Here is a 22405-nt window from a genome sequence, read left to right on the forward strand (position 1 = left end):
AATAAATATTCCCATGTGTACATATATCAAACAAAGTGCTCTATTCATAAGGAGCATTTTAGTGACTAGAGGATGCTTTCTAAGAACATATTTCACTTTTTAGGCCCACAATAATAATATGCAGTGTTGGGGCATCATTATCCTTCAACACATGGAGAAGTGTAATATTAAATGAAATCTAAGAATTTGGGCAAGTATCTTAGAAAATTCATTTTTTTAAACATTTATTTATTTTTGAGAGACAGAGTGTGAGTAGGGGAGGTGCAGAGATAGAAGGAGACAAAATTGGAAGCAAGCTCCAGGCTCTGAGCTGTCAGCACAGAGCCTGATATGGGGCTCGAACTTACGAACTGCCAGATCGTGACCTGAGCTTAAGTCGGCCACTTAACCAACTGAGTCATCCAGGCACCCCGAAAATTCATTTTTAGGAGTAAGTCCAGCAGGGGTGCCTGGCTAGCTCAGTCCATGGAGCATAGGACTCTTGATCTTGGGGTTGTTGGCTCAAGGCCCCTGTTGGGCATGGCAATTATGTAAAAAAAAAAAAAGTCCACCCCAAAAAAATTCTGCTACATACTACAACATGGATGAAACTTGAGGACATTATGTTAAGTGAAATAAGCCAGTCACAAAAAGACAAACATTCTGGGGTACTTTGGTGGCTCAGTCAGTTAAGCCTCCAACTTCAGCTCAGGTCATGATCTTGTGGTTTGTGAGTTTGAGCCCAGCATGGGGTTCTGTGCTGATAGCTCAGAGCCTGGAGCCTGCTTCAGATTTTTTGTCTCTTTCTCTCTTCCCCCTGCTTCCCAACTTGTGCTCTGTCTCTGAAAAATGAATAAACACTAAACAAAATTTTAAATTAAAAAAAAAAATTTTAAAGACAAACATTCTATGATTCCACTCATACTAAGTTATTTGTCTAGTCATTTGACCAGATAAATTTCCATAGATTTCCATGGAAATAGAAAGTCAAATGGTGATTGCCAGGAGCTGAGGAAGAGGTCTATGAGAAATTGTGTTTAAAGGATATACAGTTTTAGTTTTGCAAGATGAAAAAGTTCTGGCATTGGTTGTACAACAACAGGAATATAGTTTACAATACTGAACCATACACTTAAAAATGTTTAAGATGGGATATTTAAGATGGGTATGCGTGTTTTACAACAGTTAAAATCTGTTTTTTAACTAAGGGAAAAGAGTCAGTTCACCAAGTACCAGGCTTTCTGAGAAGTAGTTGCAGAAGGACTGAACAAACATTAAAAGTACATACAATGTAATATTTTTAAGTATGCAGTTGGAAGAAAGAATAAAGTAAAATAGCATTCACTGGGTCTCAGTGCAGGCTCATCACTATTAGATCCTTTACATACATTGTATTAAATTCTTAAAATAATCTTGAAAGTAGATATTCTGGTCCAGATGTTGATATGCTAGTCCTGAAAAAATTGGGGTTTAGGAAAGACAAATATCTTGCTTAAGTTTTTGCAGCTAGTAAGTAGCCCAGGGGAATACGGTTGCCTATTACTGGAAAATAAGAGGGTCATTACAGTGAAAGTTTAGAGAATTAGTTGTTTACCTTTCCCACTTTATTTCCCCTTTTTTCCCCACTTACTGAATCTTGAGAAAAAATTTAAAAACTAAGTTAGTCTAGTATTTACGGAGGAAATTGCAGGGCAAAGCCCTGAGTTTCTCAACTTAATTAGCATAAAATTTTGGAACTGGAAATAATATCAAGTTACCGGACAGAAAACTGTGCCCTGGAAAAGAGTTTACAAGCCTGATCCTGTACAAATGAGCCTCCAGGGGGAAAACAAAATATGGTTGGGAGCATGCACATTTTTCACATATGTATGTTTAAGTTTCTCTTGATATAAAGCGTGTCAGTCAGAATACCAGATAAAATTGAACTTCTCCACCACTTAATAAATACCTTTCGTAAAAGTAAACCAAGGAATTGGTATTAGTCAAGGTCATATCAGGAAACAGATGGCACATACAAACTCAGCAATTTGAGGAAAGTTTAATAACGGGCTATTCATGACGGTGCAGGCAGGATATAAGGAAACCACAAGGGATAGTGCAGTACCTTGGGGTTAGTGACTTCAGGGCTGCCCCTCCCCCTCTCCAAGGCAAGCATGGACTAAGGGAGTGACCTATTCCTGAAGCACAGAGAAAGTGAGCTGCATGGTGATGCTGTCTTTTGGCCACAGGATGCAACCAGCTTGCAACAGGGAGAAAGTCCAGAAATTAAATCTCTCTGCTCCCTCTTTCCTTTATTCCTCTTTCTGATCTCCTGTCAATGCATCCCATTGGCTGCACCTTATTTAGGCCTTTTAAGGCTTATAAGGTGGAAAAGAATGGAGAGTACATTTGGAGGGGCAAAGAAAAGGTATCCAGCAGAGACTGACTAACATTTTTATAGGTCATGTGTGAAAATATGTTAAGGAAGAACTAACAACAAGAACAAGTCCTCTTGGTTTTGTTTGTTTGTTTCAATAAAATGTATTAGAAAACTTACTACTAATTCTGAGAAATGTTAACTAGGTTTTGCTGTACCAATGCAGCATCACAAACAACCCTCAAATCTCAGTGGCTTACAATAATAAACATTCATCTTTTACTCTCAGTCTACAGGTCAGTTCTGGTTTAATTACATTTGGCTAAGTTAGCTGGACATGGCTCCTGGCTGAAGACTGGGATCAGTTGTGCTTCACTTACCTTCTCATTCTAGAACTCAGGCTAAATGGCCAATGATTATATAGAGCATGGCAGTTGGTAGGAGCACAAAGGGAAAAACAGAAACCATAACATCTCTTAAATTTGCACTTTTTACTGGCAGGCTGTCATTTTCACCATATTGAATCTGCCACTGGAAGACTTTTGACCAAGCCCAATGTCAATGGAGTGGGAACATTAATGGATAGAGAGGAGTAGAATGAACATTTCATGAACAATCATTAATCTACTATACTTAGTAAAACTGCCTCAGAAAATATACCTTATATAGAAATACCCACGCTTTATGACTACAAATAGATTTTTATCCCATTAACTGTTTTTATGTATATACCTTCTTTTAAAAAATTTTTAAATGTTTTATTTATTTCTGAGAGAGAGAGACAGCGTGAGGAGGGTAGGGTCAGAAAGAGAGTGAGACACAGAATCTGAAACAGGTTCCAGGCTCTGAGCTGTCAGCACAGAGCCTTGAAGCGGGGCTCGAACTCACTAACTGTGAGATGATGACCTGAGCTGAAGTCGGACGCTTAACCGACTGAGCCACCCAGGCGCCCCTGTACCTTCTTATTTAAAGTATCCTCTGGCTGTGATTATGCATTCCCTGCCAATCACATTTGCCTTCTATGTTACTGAAAGAAACTGTCTAGGTAAACACTGTCAACAGAAATGTTAGCCTGAAAGCACATTTATGTACCTTCACATATAGGTATAGGTGTAGGCCTCTGCATAAAGCACCTAGTAAAGTTGGAACACACTAAGAGTTTACACATCACACCTTAGTAATTTATTCAGATTTCAAAGCCACTTGTAGCCCTTTCTAAGTCATCAGCAGAAGTTTAAAAACATATTAAAGCTGATTTTTAAAGATGTATGTGTTCAATGTTTTCTTGCTGCCCATCTACAGTTACGATGTTTTCTTTCCCCAGCTTTATTGAGATGTGATTGATATATAGCATTGTGTAAGTTTAAGGTGTACAAATTGTTGAGTTAATCCACTTATATATTCCAATATTATTACCACTGTAGCCTTAGCTAATATTTTCATCACATCATATAACTGCCATGTCATCTTTGTGGTGAAAAATGTAACATTACTCTCTTAGAAATTTTCAAGTACATAATACAGTATTATTAACTCAATTCACAATGCTATACATTAGATTCCCAGAACTTATTCTTCTTCTAACTGGAAGTCTGTATTCTTTGTCCAACATCTCCCCATTTGCCTCATCCCCACGGTAACCACCATTCTACTCTGTGTTTCTACTCATTCACTTTTTTTACATTCTGCATGTAAGTGATATCATACAGAATTTGTCTTTCCCTGTCTGACTTATTTCACTTACCATAATGCTCTCAAGGTCCACTTGTGTTGTTGCAAATGGCAAAATCTTCTTCTTTCTCATGGCTGAATAATATTCCATTGTGCGTATATCACCACATTTTTTCTAACCATTCATCCATTGATGGACACTTGATTATCTCCCTATCTTGTCCATTCTGAATAATGCTGCAATAATGTTGGACATGCAGATGTCTTATCAATATCTTGTTTTCATTTCTGCATCTATATCTTTCAGGGATATTGGTCTGTGGTTTTCTTGTTGTGTCTTTATGTGGCTTTTGGTAACAGACTACTTCTAACCTTGTAAAATCATTTTGGAAATGTTCCCTCCTCTTCAATTTTTGGAAAAGTTTGAGAAGGATTGGTATTCATTATTCTTTAAAGATTTGATAGAATTTACCAGTGAAACCATCTGGTTCTGGGTTTTCATTTGTTGGGAGATTTTTGATTACTGATTAATGTTCCTACTCATTATTGGTCTGTTCATATTTTCTATTCTTCATGATTAAGTCTGATAAGATGCATGTTTCTAGGAACTTATCCATTCTTCTAGATTATCCAATTAGTTGGTATATAATTATTTATACTAGTTTCTTATTATGGCTTCTGTATATTTCAGTTATAATCTCTCTTCTTTCACTTCTGATTCTGAGTCGTCTCTCTTGCTTAATCTAGTTAGAGGTTTTCAATTTTGTTTATCTTTTAGAAAACAGCTCTTACTTTTGTGATCCTTCTATTATTTTTCTGATCTGAATTTCATTTATTTCTGCTCTGATCTTTGTTATCTCCTTCCATCTGCTAACGTTAGGCTTAGTTTGTTCTTCTTTTTCTAGTTCCTTGAGGTGTAGAATTAGGTTATTTCCAAAGAGAAGGAATCAGAGCATACTACCACAGTAAATCACCAGTTAACAAGGGCAGCAAGAGAGGAAAGAAGGAAGAAGGAAACTACAAAAAAAATCCAGAAAATGATTAATAAGATGACATTAAGTCTTTACATATCAATAATTTCTCTAAACATAATAGAATGAATTCTCCTAAACATTCTTTCTAAACATAATAGAATGAAATCTCAAAACACAGTGTGGTTCGCTGGATTAATAAAAGCAAGACACAACTATATTTTTCCTACAGAAGACTCATTTCAGCTTTAAGGAAAACATGGGCTCAATGTGGAAGGATGGAAAAAGATATTCTATGCAAGTGGAAACCAAAAGAGAACAAGGATCACTATACCTACATCAGACAGAGGAGACTTTATGCCAGAAATGGTTACCAAGAGACACAGAAGCCATTATACAAGATAAATAGGTCTATGTGTCAACTACACTTCAAAAAACTAATTTCTTTTAAATTAAAAAAATAAAAATTAAAAAGTTTTTTAAAAGATAAATAGGCCAACTCATTAAGAAGATATAATCATCACCCCTCTGGAAAACAGTGTGGAGGTTCCTCAGGAAACTAACAATAGAACTCCCCTATGACCCAGCAATAGCACTGCTAGGAATTTACCCAAGGGATACAGAAATGCTGATGCATAGGAGCACATGAACCCCAATGTTCATAGCAGCACTCTCCACAATAGCTGAAACATGGGAAGAGCCTAAGTGTCCATCAACGGACGAATGGATCAAGAAGATGTGGTTTATCTATACCATGGAATACTACATGGCAATGAGAAACAATGGAATCTGGCCATGTGTAGCAACATGGATGGACCTTGAGGGTGTTATGTTGAGCGAAATAAGTCAGGCAGAGAAGGACAAATATCATATGTTTGCACGTATAGGAGGATTAGGAGGAACTTGACGGAGGAACAAGGGGGAGAAGAAGGGAGGAAATGGTGGGGGAAAGGGAGAGAGGCAATCCATGAGAGACTCTTGAATGCTGACAAAAACTGAGGACTGATGGGGGGGAGGGGGGGATGGGCATGGAGGAAGACACTTGTGGGGATGAGCACTGAGTGTTATGTGGAAACTAATTTGACAATAAACTATTTGTAAAAATATATATATATATATATACACACACATATAAAAGGGAAAAAAAAAAAAGAAGATATAATCATCATAAAGGCACCCAACATGGGACCACCTAAGTATTTTAAGCAAATAGTAACAGGTCTGAAGGACAAAATAGAGAACAATACAGTAACAGTAGGGTACCCCACTTTCAGCAATGGACAGATCATTCAGACAGAAAATCAGCAAGGAAACAATGGATTTTAAACACACTCTAGACCAAGTGGACCTAATGGACCTATAAAGGATGATCCATCAATAGCCTCAGAATACACATTCTTCTCAAGCACACACAGAACACCCTCTAGGATAGATCCTATGATAGGCCACATAACAAGTCTTATCAAATTAAAGAAGACTGAAATTATACCAAGTATCCTTTCCAGCTACAATGGTACCTAGCTATAAATCAACAACAACAAGAAAGCTGGAAAATTCACAAATGTGGAAATTAAATAGCACACCCTTGAACAACCAATGGATAAAGAAGAAATCAAAAAGGAAACCAAAAATTATCTCAAAACAAATTAAAATGGAGACACAATCTACCAAAATTTATGAGACATAGCAGAAGCAGTTCTAGGAGGGAAATGTAGAGAAATAAATACATATATTAAGAACAAAAGAAAGATTAGAATTTAGTAAACTCTACACCAATGTGAGGCTCAAACTCATGACCCCAAGATCAAGAGTTGCATGCTCCTCCAACTGAGCCAGCCAGGTGCCCCACTTGTTTTGTTTTTTCAATTGATCCCAAATCTTCCTTTCTTCAGCCTCTTCTCAAATTGTTCCTAGTTTTGTCCTTTGGGGTAAAGCAAATGCATTCCTCTTCTGTTAGGATAGCTGCTCCATATTTGGAAACAGCTAGAATGTGTACTATGCCCCCACCTCCCACTCCACCAGTGCTCTAGTCTCTTCTTAAGACAAGGGCTCTTTCCAAAAGTCCTCGTGTATCAATGTCTCCAGAACTCTTCTCACCATGGTTGCACTCCTCTAGATTCTGTTGTTAGATTCTGTTTAAATATTAGGTATTCACTTCACGCTGGTCAGAGTGGCTAAAATGAACAGATCAGGAGACTCTAGATGCTGGGGAGGATGTGGACAAACAGGCACCCTCCCACCCTGTTGGTGGGAATGTAAACTGGTGCAGCCCCTCTGGAAAACAGTGTGGAGGTTTCTCAAAAAATTAACAGTAGAACTCCCCTATGACCCAGCAATAGCACTGCTAGGAATTTACCCAAGGGATATAGGAGTGCTGATACATAGGGGCACATGTACCCCCAATGTTCACAGTAGCACTTTCAACAATAGCCAAATCATGGAAAGAGCCTAAATGTCCATCAACTGACAAATGGATTAAAAAGATGTAGTTTATGTATACGATGGAATACTACATGGCAATGAGAAAGAATGAAATCTGGCCACTTGTAGCAATGTGGATGGAACTCAAGGGTGTTATGCTGAGCGAAATAAGTCAGGCAGAGAAAGACAGATACCAGATTGTTTCACTTATAAGTGAAGCATGAGAAACTTAACAGAGGACCGTGGAGGAAGAGAAGGGGAAAAAAATAGTTGGGGAGAGGGAGGGAGGCAAACCATGAGAGACTCTTGAATACTGAGAACAAACTGAGAGCTGATGGGGGTGGGGAAGAGGAGAAGGGGGGTGATGGGCATGGAGGAGGGCACTTGTTGGGATGAGCGCGGGGTGTTATATGGAAACCAACTTGACAGTAAACTATGAAAGAAAAAAAATAAATACTAGGTACTCATGGGGTGTCTAGGTGGCTCAGTCAGTTGAGCATCCCACTCTTGATTTTGGCTCAGGTCACAATCTCATGGTTGGTGAGATCAAGCCATGTGTCAGGCTCTGCACTGACAGTACAGAACCTGTTTGGGATTCTCTCTCTCTCTCTCTCTCTCTGCCCCTCCTCTGCTCACATTCTCTCTTTCCCTCCAAAAACAAATAAACATTTAAATAGATAGATAGATAGATAGATAGATAGATAGATAGATAGATAGGTGTTCACATTCACTATGCCTTCCTCAAGCCTCCAAGCTAAAATAATGTTCATTATATTCTTTCAGAGTGTCTTGTTCTATTCCTTTACAGTATTTATCATATATAATTGATACTTACAAATTTAATAAAAATATCTAATTTAGATTATATTTTAAATTATTAAATGTTAATTTAATGACTTAATTATATCTGTAATAATATCTGTCTTTTCCACTGGTCTGTAAGTTCTCTGAGGGCAGAAACTATATATATTTTGTTTACCATCTTATTTCTTGTTTTCAGCATAATCCCTGCTACACAGTATATATTAATAAATATTTATTGACTGATTTTCTGCTGTTGACTAAAATGAAATTCACATTGTGAATATAATTAAAGAAAACAGAGTGTCATTGTCTTCCTACATACATTGTCTTCCAATTTCCTGGAAGAAATTAAGTTAAAGCGAATTTTGAAGACAAGGGTCCTGGATGGATGGAGAAAGCAGGAGAAAACACTCCAGCACATAGCACTTTAATATACTAGAGAATGGTAACTGTTTACTAAAGTCAAACTCCCCTTCTTCCTGGACACATTTCTAAGCTTCCCTGCCTGTTAGACAACTCCCTTGCTGGTGACTCAGTTCTCACCAATGGAACATGAACATAAGTGATGGCTACCCCTTTTGCGTTTCTGTCTTAGGAATGTCTCCTTGCCTTTTGTCCCTTCCCAGCCTGAACAATGCAGATAACAGCAAGACCACAAGTGGCTTATGCTCCATTTGGGGTGGAGCCACAAGCTGGAAGAAGCCTGGGTCCATTTTGAACTCCCCAGAGCAGAGCTGTCCCACTCACTTGGATTGTGCATTTTATATCATTGCATAGAAGAGACACAAACTTCTTTGCTCTTTAGGCTACATTATCATTGAGTCTCTTCTTATAACAAGCTGCCTTTGTGGGGCACCTGGGTGGCTCAGTCAGTTAAGTGTCCCAATCTTGATTTCGGCTCTGGTCATGATCTCATAGTTCATGAGATCAAGCTCCACATTGGGCTCTGTTCTAACAGTTCAGAGCCGGCCTGGAATTCTCTCTCTCTCTGCCCCTACCTCCTCCCCCGCCACACACACCCTCTCTCTCTCAAAATGAATAAATATACTTAAAAAAATTTACCCTTTGCCCTAAGACATCAATCATTTAGAAAATGCTCAATCAACATTGCTTGAATTCACAGTATAGAGAAAGACATGTGTGGCATAGCCTAAAAGAATCTAATCACAAACAGGGGAGATGAATATGCCTCAGACAAGAAGCTAATGAAGAGTAGTGGGAAATCACTAACCAATTTTGGAAAGTATTTGGGGTTATTATAAATATATGTTAAATATATATTTAAAATAATATAAATTGCATTATTAAACTCTCATGTACCGACCCCTCAAAATGAATACATGTCAGCATTTTTAGAACTTGTTTCAGATTTTTTTCGTTTCTTAAAAGAAATAGTACCTTATAAAAAATTACTGTCCCATATAATTATCAACATTCCTCCCAAAGTGTAGTACCTACAACTGAAACCCAAATAAAGACTAATCATGAGAGTACAGACTCTGTTACTCACTGGTATTGGAACAGTAAAGTTCTAGTAGCAGAGCCCAAGATTGCATTACTTACTTAACAACTGCTGAACACTGTTTGCTTATATTAAAGTGGAAATTTACTAACACTGCCTAGCTGTCTTTCACATTAACTCCTACCACCTATTCTCCCCTTTCTATGCTAACAAAACTTGCGAAATTGACGGCTGACATAAGAGCATCACCCAACATTTATTACTTGTAATTGCTCTGCTGATTTTGGTCTATTGATGACAGGGCATAACTTTTATTCAGGAGAATTTTTGGCATCCAATTGCAGACATTGACCATTTGTGAGGACTAAAAACTACCAGGTGGATCCTAGCACTTCCAATACCTTACACTAAATTTATCTATCGGTTCCTTTTCCCAAACCCAGACTGGTCAATATATCAGGCAGGTACAGGGTGCCTGGTAAAAGCAGGGACCTATTTTAGCATTTTTGTTTGTTTTCTTTTGTTTTGAATCTGAAGAAGTTTCGTCTAAAAGTTGCTGGACGTTTTCTGCCACAACGAGTAACAACATCAATTATTCCTCAGAACAGACTTCCTTTGTTTCATTAAAAACTACATGAAGGAGCCATTTAATTATATTCCCCCCAGTTGTTCTGTGGATTGTTCTGTGGTAGCATGGAAATTTGTTTGCTTACAAGGGCAGAATGGGTGAAATTAGCCCAAGAGATTTCCAGATAGGATTATTGAGCAAGAAAAGTTAAGATGCACAAAGATGTGTATGATTCCATTTATGTAAAACAAATGAAACAACAATCTGAATGTGTGTAAATATATTTTCAAATGTCTACATGATCATAGAAAAACTACATTAGGCTACATACACCAGACTGTGAACATGGGATGGTTTTGTGCTATAAGGAAAAGCAAAAAGAGAGAAGTTAGGGAAAAAATAAATAAATAAAAATAAATTTTAAAAAAGATATTTTTAACAAGAATACTAAAAAACAACATTACCATGTATTATAAGTGAAAGATTGAACTTTGCTAAACTAGTTGAAGTCATCATTTTTCAAACATAAAAGCAATGTAGTTACAGGTTTGTAAGGGTTTGGGGACATATGTGTTTTAAGATGAACATCAAAATACAAAATAAAAACAAACTAAAAAAAACAACAACAAAAGCCCTTGTGTACACTAGTAGAAAGACAATGGTAAAACCCTCTATGACAAAGCAAGTGCAAATTATCTCAAGTGTTTCTGTTAATAGATTTTAAAAATGCAGTTTGGGAGGGTACAGCTAATAGCATCTTAAGAACAAGGAAAAGAAATGCCAAATAAAGTAGATTTGATTCCGGATCATGGAATATAATAGGTAGGCTATAATGGCTTCTTTCAATTATGACTTAAGACCCCTCCACCACTGATTTCAACTCATGTAATGATCTCACGATTCATGAGATCAAGGACTGTGTTGGGCTCTGTGCTGACTGCCAGCTCAGAGCCTGGAGCCTGTTTCAGAGTCTGTGACTCCCTCTCCCTCTGATCCTCCCCTGCTCGCGCTGTCTCTGTCTCCTAGAAATAAATAAAATTAAAAAAAAAAAAAAAGGTAATAAACAGGGGTGCCTGGGTGGCTCAGTCAGTTAAGCATCAGATGTTGGCTCAGGTCATGATCTCATGGCTTGTGAGTTCGAGCCATGTGTCAGGCTCTGTGCTGACAGCTCCAAGCATGGAGCCTGCTTCAGATTCTGTCACCTTCTTTCTCTGCCCCTCCCCTGCTCATGCTCTGTCATTAAAATGAACAAGGATTTTAATGTTTGTTAAAAATTTTTTTAAAGAAGGGTAATAAACAATGTCAATATTAAAAAAGGAATCAAACAAATTTATAAGAAAAAAGTTAAGGTTTTAGTGGATAAAGGGGCAAAGTATAAATAATTTATATAACGAATACACAATTTATAAACAAACATGGAAAAACTTTCAATGAGTTAACAACAAATGCAAATGAAAACTATAATATGGTATCATCTTAACATTTAGAAAACAATATGGTTAATGGTTATGACAATGTTAAATGAAAAAGGCAGAATTCAAAATTGTATCTGTCATGTTTGTAATTATGTATATGGACGTGGACAGGAAGGGAATCCAAAAGCTGAATGTAACTTGGTCTGTTGGTTTTATGAGCATACTGAAATTTAAAGTTTATTTTCATCCCTTCCCTACCCTACTCTACCCTATGTTTTGGTATGTTGACATCTGAGGTCAATCCTTGCCTAGAAAGTTTTGTTTTTGTTGTTGTTGCTATTTTAAACTGAGAAATATTAATTTTCTATCTCTGTCACACCATATTTTCTTTCAGAGCATTAGGCTTTGCAGTTTTGAGAGGCAGAATAGTACAGAGGTTACAAGCACAGACTCTAGAGCCAGACTGCCCTAGTTTGAATCCCAACTCAGTATTTTACTTGAACTTGGACAAGTTACTCCAATGGCTCGGTTTCTTCACTTTAAAATGGGCTCACTTGCCTAATCGCTCACTTGTGTGGTTTTTGCAAGGATTAAAGGAGTTCATGCATGTAAAGCACTTAGGACAGTACTTAACACTGGATAATAGTGACTACTGCTATTAATCATTTTAATTAATTGATTAATTGATTGATTATTTTCTCTCTGTCTCTTAATATTCTCAATATTCTTGATCAGATTGAAACTCTTGCCAAGCAAGCTCTACAACCCTAATAAGAATCATAGGGTTCTTTGCCAGGAGTCTGTTGTTTTCAAACTATAATTAGTGGTTCAGGTAATGACAAATCTGATCTCAATTGCCATCTTTGTAGCTATGTAACCACAGAACACAGCCAGGCAAGTCACAGTTTCTCCAGGTGCAGAACAGACCGGAAGGGGTTGGCATCTGGAGCTAAACCACCAACCCTGTGGGACAGACAGAGGAAGAACAGATCCCTCCCTAGGCGCTAGGAAATTAAATCTAAACACTTGCTGAAATATGTGTTATATTCCAGTTATTGTGCTCAGTCTTAAAGCAGAGTAATCAGTAAGACAGAATCACTGTTTTCATAGAGGGTAAAGACAAAGACAAACATTAAATAATCACAAGTATGATAAACGCTACTCCGAGATCCAGGATTCTAGGGGAGCTGATGGTCTGGCAAGTGGATATTCCAACCACATGGTCACAGTCAACTGAACACAGGTTGACCCAGGATAGGCTGTCAAGGTGAGTGGCAGTACCTGGCAATAAGGAGTACAGAGCAATTATTACTCAAAAATACAGGATGTATGCTGGGACTGTTTATTCTGGAAGTGTCTGTCATCAGGCAGCTTCGGAGAAAGAATTCAGTTACTCAGAAGATTAAAACAGATTGGCACCTCTTGGAAGGAGGTGAAAAGAATGTACCATATTCTAGAACTCCAAGTAATTCAGTGTGGCTGGAGCCCAGAGGAGGGGAGTGTCAGGAAATGAGGCAGGAGCAGCAGCCAGCAGAGACTAGATCTTGAGAGCATTTTCATACCACATGGTGGACATCTGCCAAAAACCTGCAGCCTGCTGGCTGGGGAGTACTCTCAGGCTCCTTTCTCTTGCTCCTTTCCACCTAAGAGCACCACACCGGGCCTCTGCCAGTGTGGAGAGAGGAGTTTTCTAGTGGCCACATTAACCCAACTGGTCCAAACCCACAATCAGAAGGACTTGTAACTAATACAGGCTGTATAGTTGCACCTGAGGGCACAAACAAGGGGTAAGGTTCTCTCTTCCCTCTCTCTCTCTCTCCTTCTTCCTGTCTCTCTCTTTCTGTCTCATTTTCTCTCTCTTTGTTTTTAGTTTAAGGTCCAACAACTTCTTTTCTAATGAATAAATAGCTCAATGTTTATTTTGCCTTTCCCCTCCTATGTCCAAAGGAAATGATAGTATAGCCCTTACTTTTTCTTGCTTTGAATGGGTTTGCTGAAAGGGGGTACAGTGTCAGTAGGTGGCAGCATGGAAGGAAGCTCTGCTGGGAATTCTCAGTCGAAAGGGAACACCCACATTCCTACAGAAAAATAAAATATGCCTTTTAATCTCATTCATGGATTCTTTCTCTGTGATCATTGTTCTTAAAATCATGCTGATATTTACTTCTTTATTATTTTAAAATTATTCCTTCCTTCCCTCCTTCCATTTTTCTGTCCCTCTCATTAAGCCACTCTTTCTATCCATTCTCCTCCTCTGAAAGAGGCACTTGCTGAGGGAATGGCAGTGCCAGGGCTGAGCAGACAACCAACATGGTAGATAGAACAACTATATACTGGTAGATTTAACAAATAGATAAATACACTGAGGATCATGGGAGTCAGGTTTCTCACTGTTGGGGAGAGTTTACAAATATGGAAAGATGAAGGCTGCAGAGAACCCTGAGGTGCTGGATTGGAATTGAAAGTATTTGAATGTAAACTAATGAGTTTAAAAATATATACATACATGGATACATATAGAGATAGATATAAATGTAAGTGTGTTTGTATGTCTATGTGTAGAGGTGCATATATTTTCTACCTCTGTTCTCTGAGAGAGTTTAGAAGCAATGACAGCTCAGTAAGGGTAAGCATGGTGAGTGCCTAGATCTTGGTTTCCAAATATTGATGTCCACTAAAAGCAACCAGCACTTGTTGGAAATGATTGGTACCAAAGCTGAGGCAAAGAAAATACAAGATGATTTAGGATTACCTGTTGTTCATGAGAGTAAGGAAATGCTCAAACAATAATAAACACTTATCAAAGGATGGAGAAGCTATCTTGAAGGGATCCCCACTGGCCAAATGTGGTTCATTTTGCACATCAGAGTAAGTAAGGACCGTAACAGACTACAACACATTGAATAAAATAGGAATACATAAGTCCATACAGAGATAAACAAACAAATAAGCAGGAATGAAAGCTTTTCCTTACCTTATTTCATAAAGGTAATCTATGTAGTACAAGTATATAGTATTTATAACACAAATATAGTTCCAAAATTATATGGAGGAAGGAAAGAAGGAAGGAAGGAAGGAAGGAAGGAAGGAAGGAAGGAAGGAAGGAAGGAAGGAAAGGAGAGAAGAAGAACCAGTTCCATTTTAAGGCTTCTTACTTACAGATTGTTCCAAAACCCAAGTGCTTACTCAAAGGAAAGGGTTCAATGGTGTTTCCAAATGCCAAATAGGAAAAGGAATGGAGAGTCTGATCAGCATCCAACTGTCTGTGTTTCTTGCAGTAACTCAAAGTTTCTGTCAATGGTCATCTCCAAGAGTCCTACAGAGGCTTTCCTACAGACACTGTGATTATGGTTGACGGTATTGCTGCCATTGCCATAGTAGTGTCCTGGTTTGGACTCCACAGTTATATTTCTCCTAATTTATACTCACACACCTGTCTTATGATCAACCACCATGTTGTAATATCCATGTTAGAAGGAACCTACACATGGTGTTGAGATCAACCCTTCCCTATGGAAGTTTTATACTGAAAGCTAAAGCTCTTGGGGAGTAAATATAAAGACATGAATACTTTTATGAGAAATTATCAGGACTTTATCCTCCCTAGACAGATCTTGATATTCTTTTTAGAGAAAAACAGTGATAATTTCTGACGTTTTCAAGGTAGTGATGGTGGATAACAGGCTCTGCAATTTACAAAAATCCAAGGCGCACATCTCTTTGTTTAAGAAAAAGTAGGAAATTACTTTATAGACATATGTGGAACGTGAATATTTTATTACATTTAGAAGACCTCAGCAAAATTCCAATACATGAATAATAGTCTTCCCTTCCTCTTAGAAAATTCATGGCAAGTTCTGATGATAAATCTGAATCCCTCTTTAGATAATAACCTATCCCCTTTAGAGAAATCTCTAGTCCAGGTAATACTAAGCTTTCCTCAACAATTATCACATTCAAGCCAACTTTAGAAATGCTCCTTTAAATTCCAGAAGCCAAATTTCAATCTGTCCAGAATGGATCACAATGGTACCCAACTGTCCAGCAACCAAAGAAATGAGACATAAATGACAGCATATTCAAAAGTGAAATATTATACAGCAGTGAGTGTACTACAACTATGCAGCAGCACTGTGTCTCGCAAACATACCCAAATGTGAAAGTCTACATCATGTGTGATTCTGCCTCTACACGATGTCTACTTTCATGTTCAAACATAGACAAAATCAGTGCATGGTGTTACGAGTCAGAATAGTAGTCACTTGTGGGGGAATAACTAGAAGAGGGCACAAAGGGTGTTTCCAGAATTCTAACACTATTCTCTTTCTTTTTTTTTTTTTTTAAATATTTTATTCATTTTTGAGAGACAGAGAGAGATAGCATGAGCAGGGGAGGGTCAGAGAGGGAGACACAGAATCTGAAACAGGCTCCAGGCTCTGAACTAGCCGTCAGCACAGAGCCTGATGCGGGGCTCGAACCCACGAACCGTGAGATCATGACCTGATCTGAAGTCGGATGCTTAACCAACTGAGCCACCCAGGCACCCCTCTTTTTTTTAATGTTTATTTTATTTTTGAGACAGAGCACGAGCAGGGAAAGAGCAGAGAGGGAAACACAGAATCTGAAGCAAGCTCCAGGCTCTGAGCTATCAGCACAGAGCCTGACACGGGGCCCGAACCCATGAACCACGAGATCATGACCTGAGCTGAAGTCGGACAATTAACCGACTGAGCCACCCAGGCACCCCTGTCACTCTCTAACATATCCGGAAAAGTTCAGGATTATTTAAGTCCCCTGATTATGCCAACAGTCTTCTCCTTTGTCTCTACACCTGCTTACTCTAACTGACCTTAGCTATATATATTTGAATCAGACCATATGGGTAACATTCTGTGACTAGAGGACTTTTGTAGGTGAGTGACACACCATGTTTACATCTATATTTTTGTGAAGGCTGACTTTCCCCAAGTCAAATTTGCCAATATTTAATTGAGAGCCTACTGAACATCAAGCCACATTCAAGACCAGGAGACTACTCATGCTGAGGTGGGGACATCCAATCATGACAGGTAAACAACTTTAGAAAGCAGAAAAATTCAATGATCTTCCTTAAAATGTTGAATTTAACATTTCAAACATCCAGAAATCTTAAGCTCATATCCCATTTTTCAGTCTTAAGTAGCAAATAGTTTGAAAGCTCCCCATACCCAAAGAGATTGCCCTTCTAAATGATGTGAGCCTATAGCGACATTTATAGTTATAAGACTTAAATTGGTAGGGGAAATTGGATTTTTGTTGCTTTGGAGAAGAGAATAAAGGATAAATAAAATATGTATCTTTATGACTTCCTTTTCCATAGGATTCAAAGATGTTAATCTCGTAAATTTTTGAATTCCCCATTTGGCTTTCTAGGAAGCAATCTAATCTTAAGGTAACAGGTACATAACTATTCCTTATGCATACTTAATGAAGATATGCAGCTATTAAGTATATTCACAGCAGCATGTCCCGGGAATAGTTTCAGGTTGATGTGTAGCTCTGCTTATTCTTACTGTTATTATCAGCACACCTATTCATACCCCAAATCCTGCTCAACTGATTTAAAGACATTTTCTAACTTTTTCATTGCTACTATGTCATCTTTGCATTTTTTTCCCTTTTTAAATCATTTGTAAACATCCTGTAGTCTTAACCCAATCCCTACAACTGCCACAATATCCAACTAACAATTTTCATTTTTTCCTCATATATTTTTTCCAAAATACATCATAACAAGTTATCCAAGACTTTAACCAAGTTATATTCTTGTATTCTTGGAAGCTGAATATGTCTAATAATCATTCCCAATGACATTTTTATAAGGACTTTCAGAAAATTATCCCTGTATTGGGGCAATAAATTATTTTTGTTGAAAAACAAATTATATTTAGAATCGTTCCATGATCTGTGTACTTTTCCTAAGAGACTCTTTCTATGTCTTTCTTTCTTTATCTCATGATCAATAATATCCACAAATGTAACTGCCACCTAAGCAACTCAGGTATTTTATAAGCCTCCCAAAAAGGTAAAAGAAACTGCAGGATATGTGTCTATTTTCAAAGTCATTAGATTAATTGTCTGAAGCAGAATTTTACTTAGGAATCAGGACGTGTAATTTTTAACATTGAGAACATATGTTCTCCTTTTTTCTTCCACCCTTCATTTCTCCACTGCTGTGATTTTTCCCTTCATTCAAAGAGCTTCTAAGCTCTTTATTCTAAGCTCTCACTCTGTTTTTGCTTTTCTTTATTCATCTTACTACTCAAAATCTGAAAGTAGAGTTCAGTAAACTTTCTAGGAGAAACCAAAGGGACAATTTGTCAAACTTGGCACCCTCTGATTTAAGGTCTGTATCATGCTGCTGACACTTTATAGTTTCCAACCTCTGTTGGCTCCTTCACAATCTAATGCCTTGTTGTCTCTACTTACTTTCTGGCTCAGGAAATCTCTCCTCTTTCCTCACAGATAACATGGTAAATGGTTTTGAAGCTTTTTCAAATGAGGAAAATGATGGCACAAAAAGTTACATTGATCATATGCTGTTCTATAGTTTATGTGATAGTTTACGGGATTGTTAGAAATAAATGACAGGCCTCCTAATTTCCAATCCCTATGTCTGGAAAGAATTTAATACTATTGTCATACTCTCATTTTACTTAGTTCTACAATTATCTTCTATTAATAATAAGTGAAACTGTTCTCCCATTAATGATGGCAATATAAGTCTCCCTTCTAAATAATATATTTAAGTAAAAGTGCCATTACATTAAAGACACTTTAAACACATAATAGCAAAGGTGATATGAAGATATGGCAAAAATCGTGATAATCAAATGACTGAAGTTTGGGAACCATCACTATTTGGAAATACTATAAAGACTGATGTAGGATGATGGCAGGGCAAGTGAAAGTCAAATGTCATTTACTCTATTCTCTGGATGATTCTTAATGATTCCTGTGCCTCCTTATGACATCAATCGAGGTCATAATGGTAAGAGCCAATCTCAGGCTTTCCGCTTGCCTTACTCCAGCCATTAGCTGACTTTACTACCCTCTTTGCAGGCTGGTAGTTAGAGAAACAATCCTTTCACACATTTGGAACAGCCAGAAAATATGCCGACAGGAGCCAATCAGAATAACAATCTCCAAGTCCTATAAATAAAACCCAAAATTGACCCAAGAAGAGAAACAGGTAAGTTGGCCAGTATCAGTGAGCATAGATTTGCATGCTACCTCATCCTTGGGGCACCAGTCTCTGATTTTTTTTTTTTTTTTTTTGGCTCTTTCTAGAAAGTAGATGTGGAACCTGGACAAGTGTACAACAGAGACAGAAAGACCTTGCCCTACACCCTTAACAAGGGGGCAGAATTTAGAAGATGAATCTCATGCTTTTGTTTAAGAACAATTTATAGGGCCAAAAATTAGAACAATATTTATTAATTTTGGGAAAGTCTGAAAACTTTTATAAGCTTCAATGTCTTCATCTGAAAATAAAGAGAGCAATAACATACCTCACACTAATTATTGTGTGGATTACCTGAGATAATGAATATAAAGCACCAGGTCACACTAATGCTCAATAAATATGACTTCTCCATGAAGACAAAAGAACTGAGGCCAAGATCTGATTCTTACCAGTTATGTAACCATGGGTCAGTTTATTTATTTATGGATCAAAATTTTCCAAAATGTATATGAGACAGATTATAAAAATTCCAAATAATAAAATAGTATACATAAAATTTCAGAATCAGGGAAAATATAAATTGAAATAGAAAACCAAGATGAGAAGAAAAAATATAATACAGATGTTCAGACCATTAAGTCTTTTCACAAGTACTAAAGTGTACTAACATATAACATTAGCTCTGGGCTTCCTAGCGACCCAAAAGAAAATGGGAAAATGTTTGAACAAAATATCCCTTCATTCTCCATGAGGAGGAAAAATATCAAATGCTCATGGCAAATGGGTTTTTGAAGCTTTGGTCTCCTCATCCTTAAAATGATAAAAATATTATCTACCTTTCAGGTTAGATGTTGAAGGCTAAGTGAAAAAAGTATATGAAAAAGCACTTTGTAAATTTAATGTGCTATGTAAATGTCACTTATTATTCTACACACTTTATCTAATAGAGCAGGCTCTCACACTTGGATCCCCTTAAGTTACTGAGCTAAATAACTTTTACTATAGGAATATCTAGCATCTTCAGGTATTATTCTAATAATGTATTCAATTACTCTTAACAATAATAGTAGCTATTATTTTATTATCTGCAATCAGATGAAGAAATTGGGGCACAGAGAGGTTAAGTAACATTCCCAAGATTACTCTGCTAGTATGTGGCAGTGCTAAGATTAATACCCAGGAAATTTGGCCTCTGAGTCCATATTTTTAACCATCTTTGTACACAGTTACAACTAGGTATAAATTCCTTATACTTACGGGGTTTATGTAACTATAAAGAACACCCATCTTTAAGTTGAATATAAATCAAGCAATGAAACCAATAAGTTTTAAATTAAAGGTCTTAATTTAATGTGACAGAAGATATTGTTTCCCCCATCACTACTGGTAGCATAAAGTTGATTAATTTGGTCAGGTTAAAACCAGGTAGTGCAAGACTACATTACCTCATCACTGTTTTTCATCCAAATTACTGTAAACCATTGTTCATATAGCTTATAGTAATATGCTTTTACTTGATATAAACACATCATTTACATATTAAGTCTGCTTCGGTTCTTCTCTCATTAGTTCCCTGATTAAAGTAGAATTGCTTGGTGCTAATTCAATTATAAAAACAGTCTAAAATTGCAGAGTAGCACTTGGCTGTAGGGAGGTCATTCAGATGGCTCTACAATATGCTTCTCACTTTTAAGTTACTGTTTAAATGAAAACTTAAAAATTGTAAATTCTCACAGAGAGCTCAGAGACACCAAAAAGTCTCCAGTTTGAGAAATCCCATCAGAGACTATTCTTTTTTTTTTAATTTTTAAAAAATGTTTATTTTGAGAGAAAGAGAGAGAGAGATAGAGCACAAGTGGGTGAGGGGCAGAAAGAGGGAGACACAGAATCTGAAGCAGACTCCAGGCTCTGAGCTGTCAGCACAGAGCTCACGTGGGGCTCAAACCCGCAAGCCATGAGATCATGACCTGAACCAAAGTCAGACACTTAACCGACTGAGCCACCCAGGAGCCCAAGACCATTCTTTAAAAAGCAGGTGACCAGATGATCTCCTAGTAATTTGATGTGCAACCTTATCCTACTCTGTTGCCAGAGAGAAAGCACTGAACACCGCCTCCTGCCAGTAAGAGAAGAAAGTCTCTAAGCAATGTCTATACTCCTCCAAGTTTCCACCTCTTTCTATCATGTGCCCAGGGCTCCTTGGGGCATCTTGAGGTGGGGAGTCCAGCTAGTCTGAGTCCTATCGGAAAAGAGGGAGACATTAGGGAGAGATTTGGCTACAATAAATCTATTCTGCTACTAGTACACACTATCTAATAGAGCAGGCTCTCACACTTGGGTCCCCTTAAGTAACTGAGCTAATTAACTTTTACCGTAGTTACTATATTGCCACATACTGGCCCTGGTGGCCTCAGACTGACAAAGGGATCTTTTGGGGTTCCTTCAGCAACGGCAAAACCCCACGATCATGCTCAGCTTGAGTTCCAAGCCAAAAGGGTCTCAGTTCTCAATGACCAGTACAGCCCCGGGGTGAAAGCAGATCCAGAACACTGCTTCAGGATCCATTCCAAATAGATAGGAATTTAGCCTTGTTTCCTCTTCAAACTATGTTTTGCAAACTGAGGTCTGATGTATTGGTTCCTGAATATGCACAATGGACACAGCATACTGATGTGAAGATGCAACAGTTTTAAGATGTCTGTTACTGAGAATTACATATTAAGGCTTGTATGAGGAGAGTGAAAATGTTGCCACAATCTCTACAGAGAAGCAAAGGCAAGAGTCCAGCAGGCCAGCATCTGGCTTAAGATTACCATAAAATAAAGAGCCAATAACACAGATCTTTACTAGCAGTTCTGAGAATGAAGTCTGGACCCTAAAATAGAGTGACTAACTCAATCTCGTGATGATTGAAACCTGATCTTGGCCTCATCAACATTTTACACTAATTCCTGGATAAGCCATCTCTTTAAAGAACCCCCAGTAAGGATAAATAACATACATCTGGCATTTTCTTTTGCTAGGTAAAAAATGATATGAGGTAAATGATAAATGATAGGCAGAAAATAAGGAAATATCAAGACATATATGTCTGTGTGTGTGTAAATATATATATATAATAAAGGTAGCAAACTGTTGGCTGCCACCAGGGCTGTAGGCTTATTTATAAAAAGTTTATTTAATGACCATATTTTCTGATTTTCCCTGTATAATCCAGCCAGCACAATTATTAATAGCATCATTTTTGCTTTTGAAAATGTTCTAGATTTTACTATAAATTATCTAGTTACCCTAGTCCCCTTATCTGTGACATCATCCCATATTATTTTATGCTCTACCTCCCCTTCTGATCCCCTTCTCCCTAATCCCCTAGGAATCCTTTATATTCTTCGTTTCTCATTGGCCATCTTTCCCTGTTTTTCCAAGTGTTTCATGCTCCAAAGTTACCCCTATATTCAGTATTCACTACCATGTAACCCAATTTATTCAACTCAGATGATTCTGGGAGATGATTAGAAAGCAAGCAAGTGATT

The 22405-nt window shown here is 37.6% G+C and overlaps 1 long non-coding RNA gene across 1 annotated transcript; it reads right to left on the bottom strand.

Annotated features, from left to right (window-relative positions):
• Positions 1-12770: 12770 nt before the first annotated feature.
• Positions 12771-18264, bottom strand: LOC120242741. The gene is made up of 3 exons (XR_005531154.1): positions 18116-18264; positions 13617-13725; positions 12771-12928 (listed from the first exon to the last, which is right to left on the bottom strand). It is a non-coding gene; the product is annotated as an uncharacterized LOC120242741 (long non-coding RNA).
• Between the last annotated feature and the right edge of the window lie 4141 nt (positions 18265-22405).

The sequence above is a fragment of the Hyaena hyaena genome, unplaced genomic scaffold (genome assembly GCF_003009895.1).
Source record: "Hyaena hyaena isolate Hyena2069 unplaced genomic scaffold, ASM300989v1 scaffold_314, whole genome shotgun sequence".
NCBI lineage: Eukaryota > Metazoa > Chordata > Mammalia > Carnivora > Hyaenidae > Hyaena > Hyaena hyaena.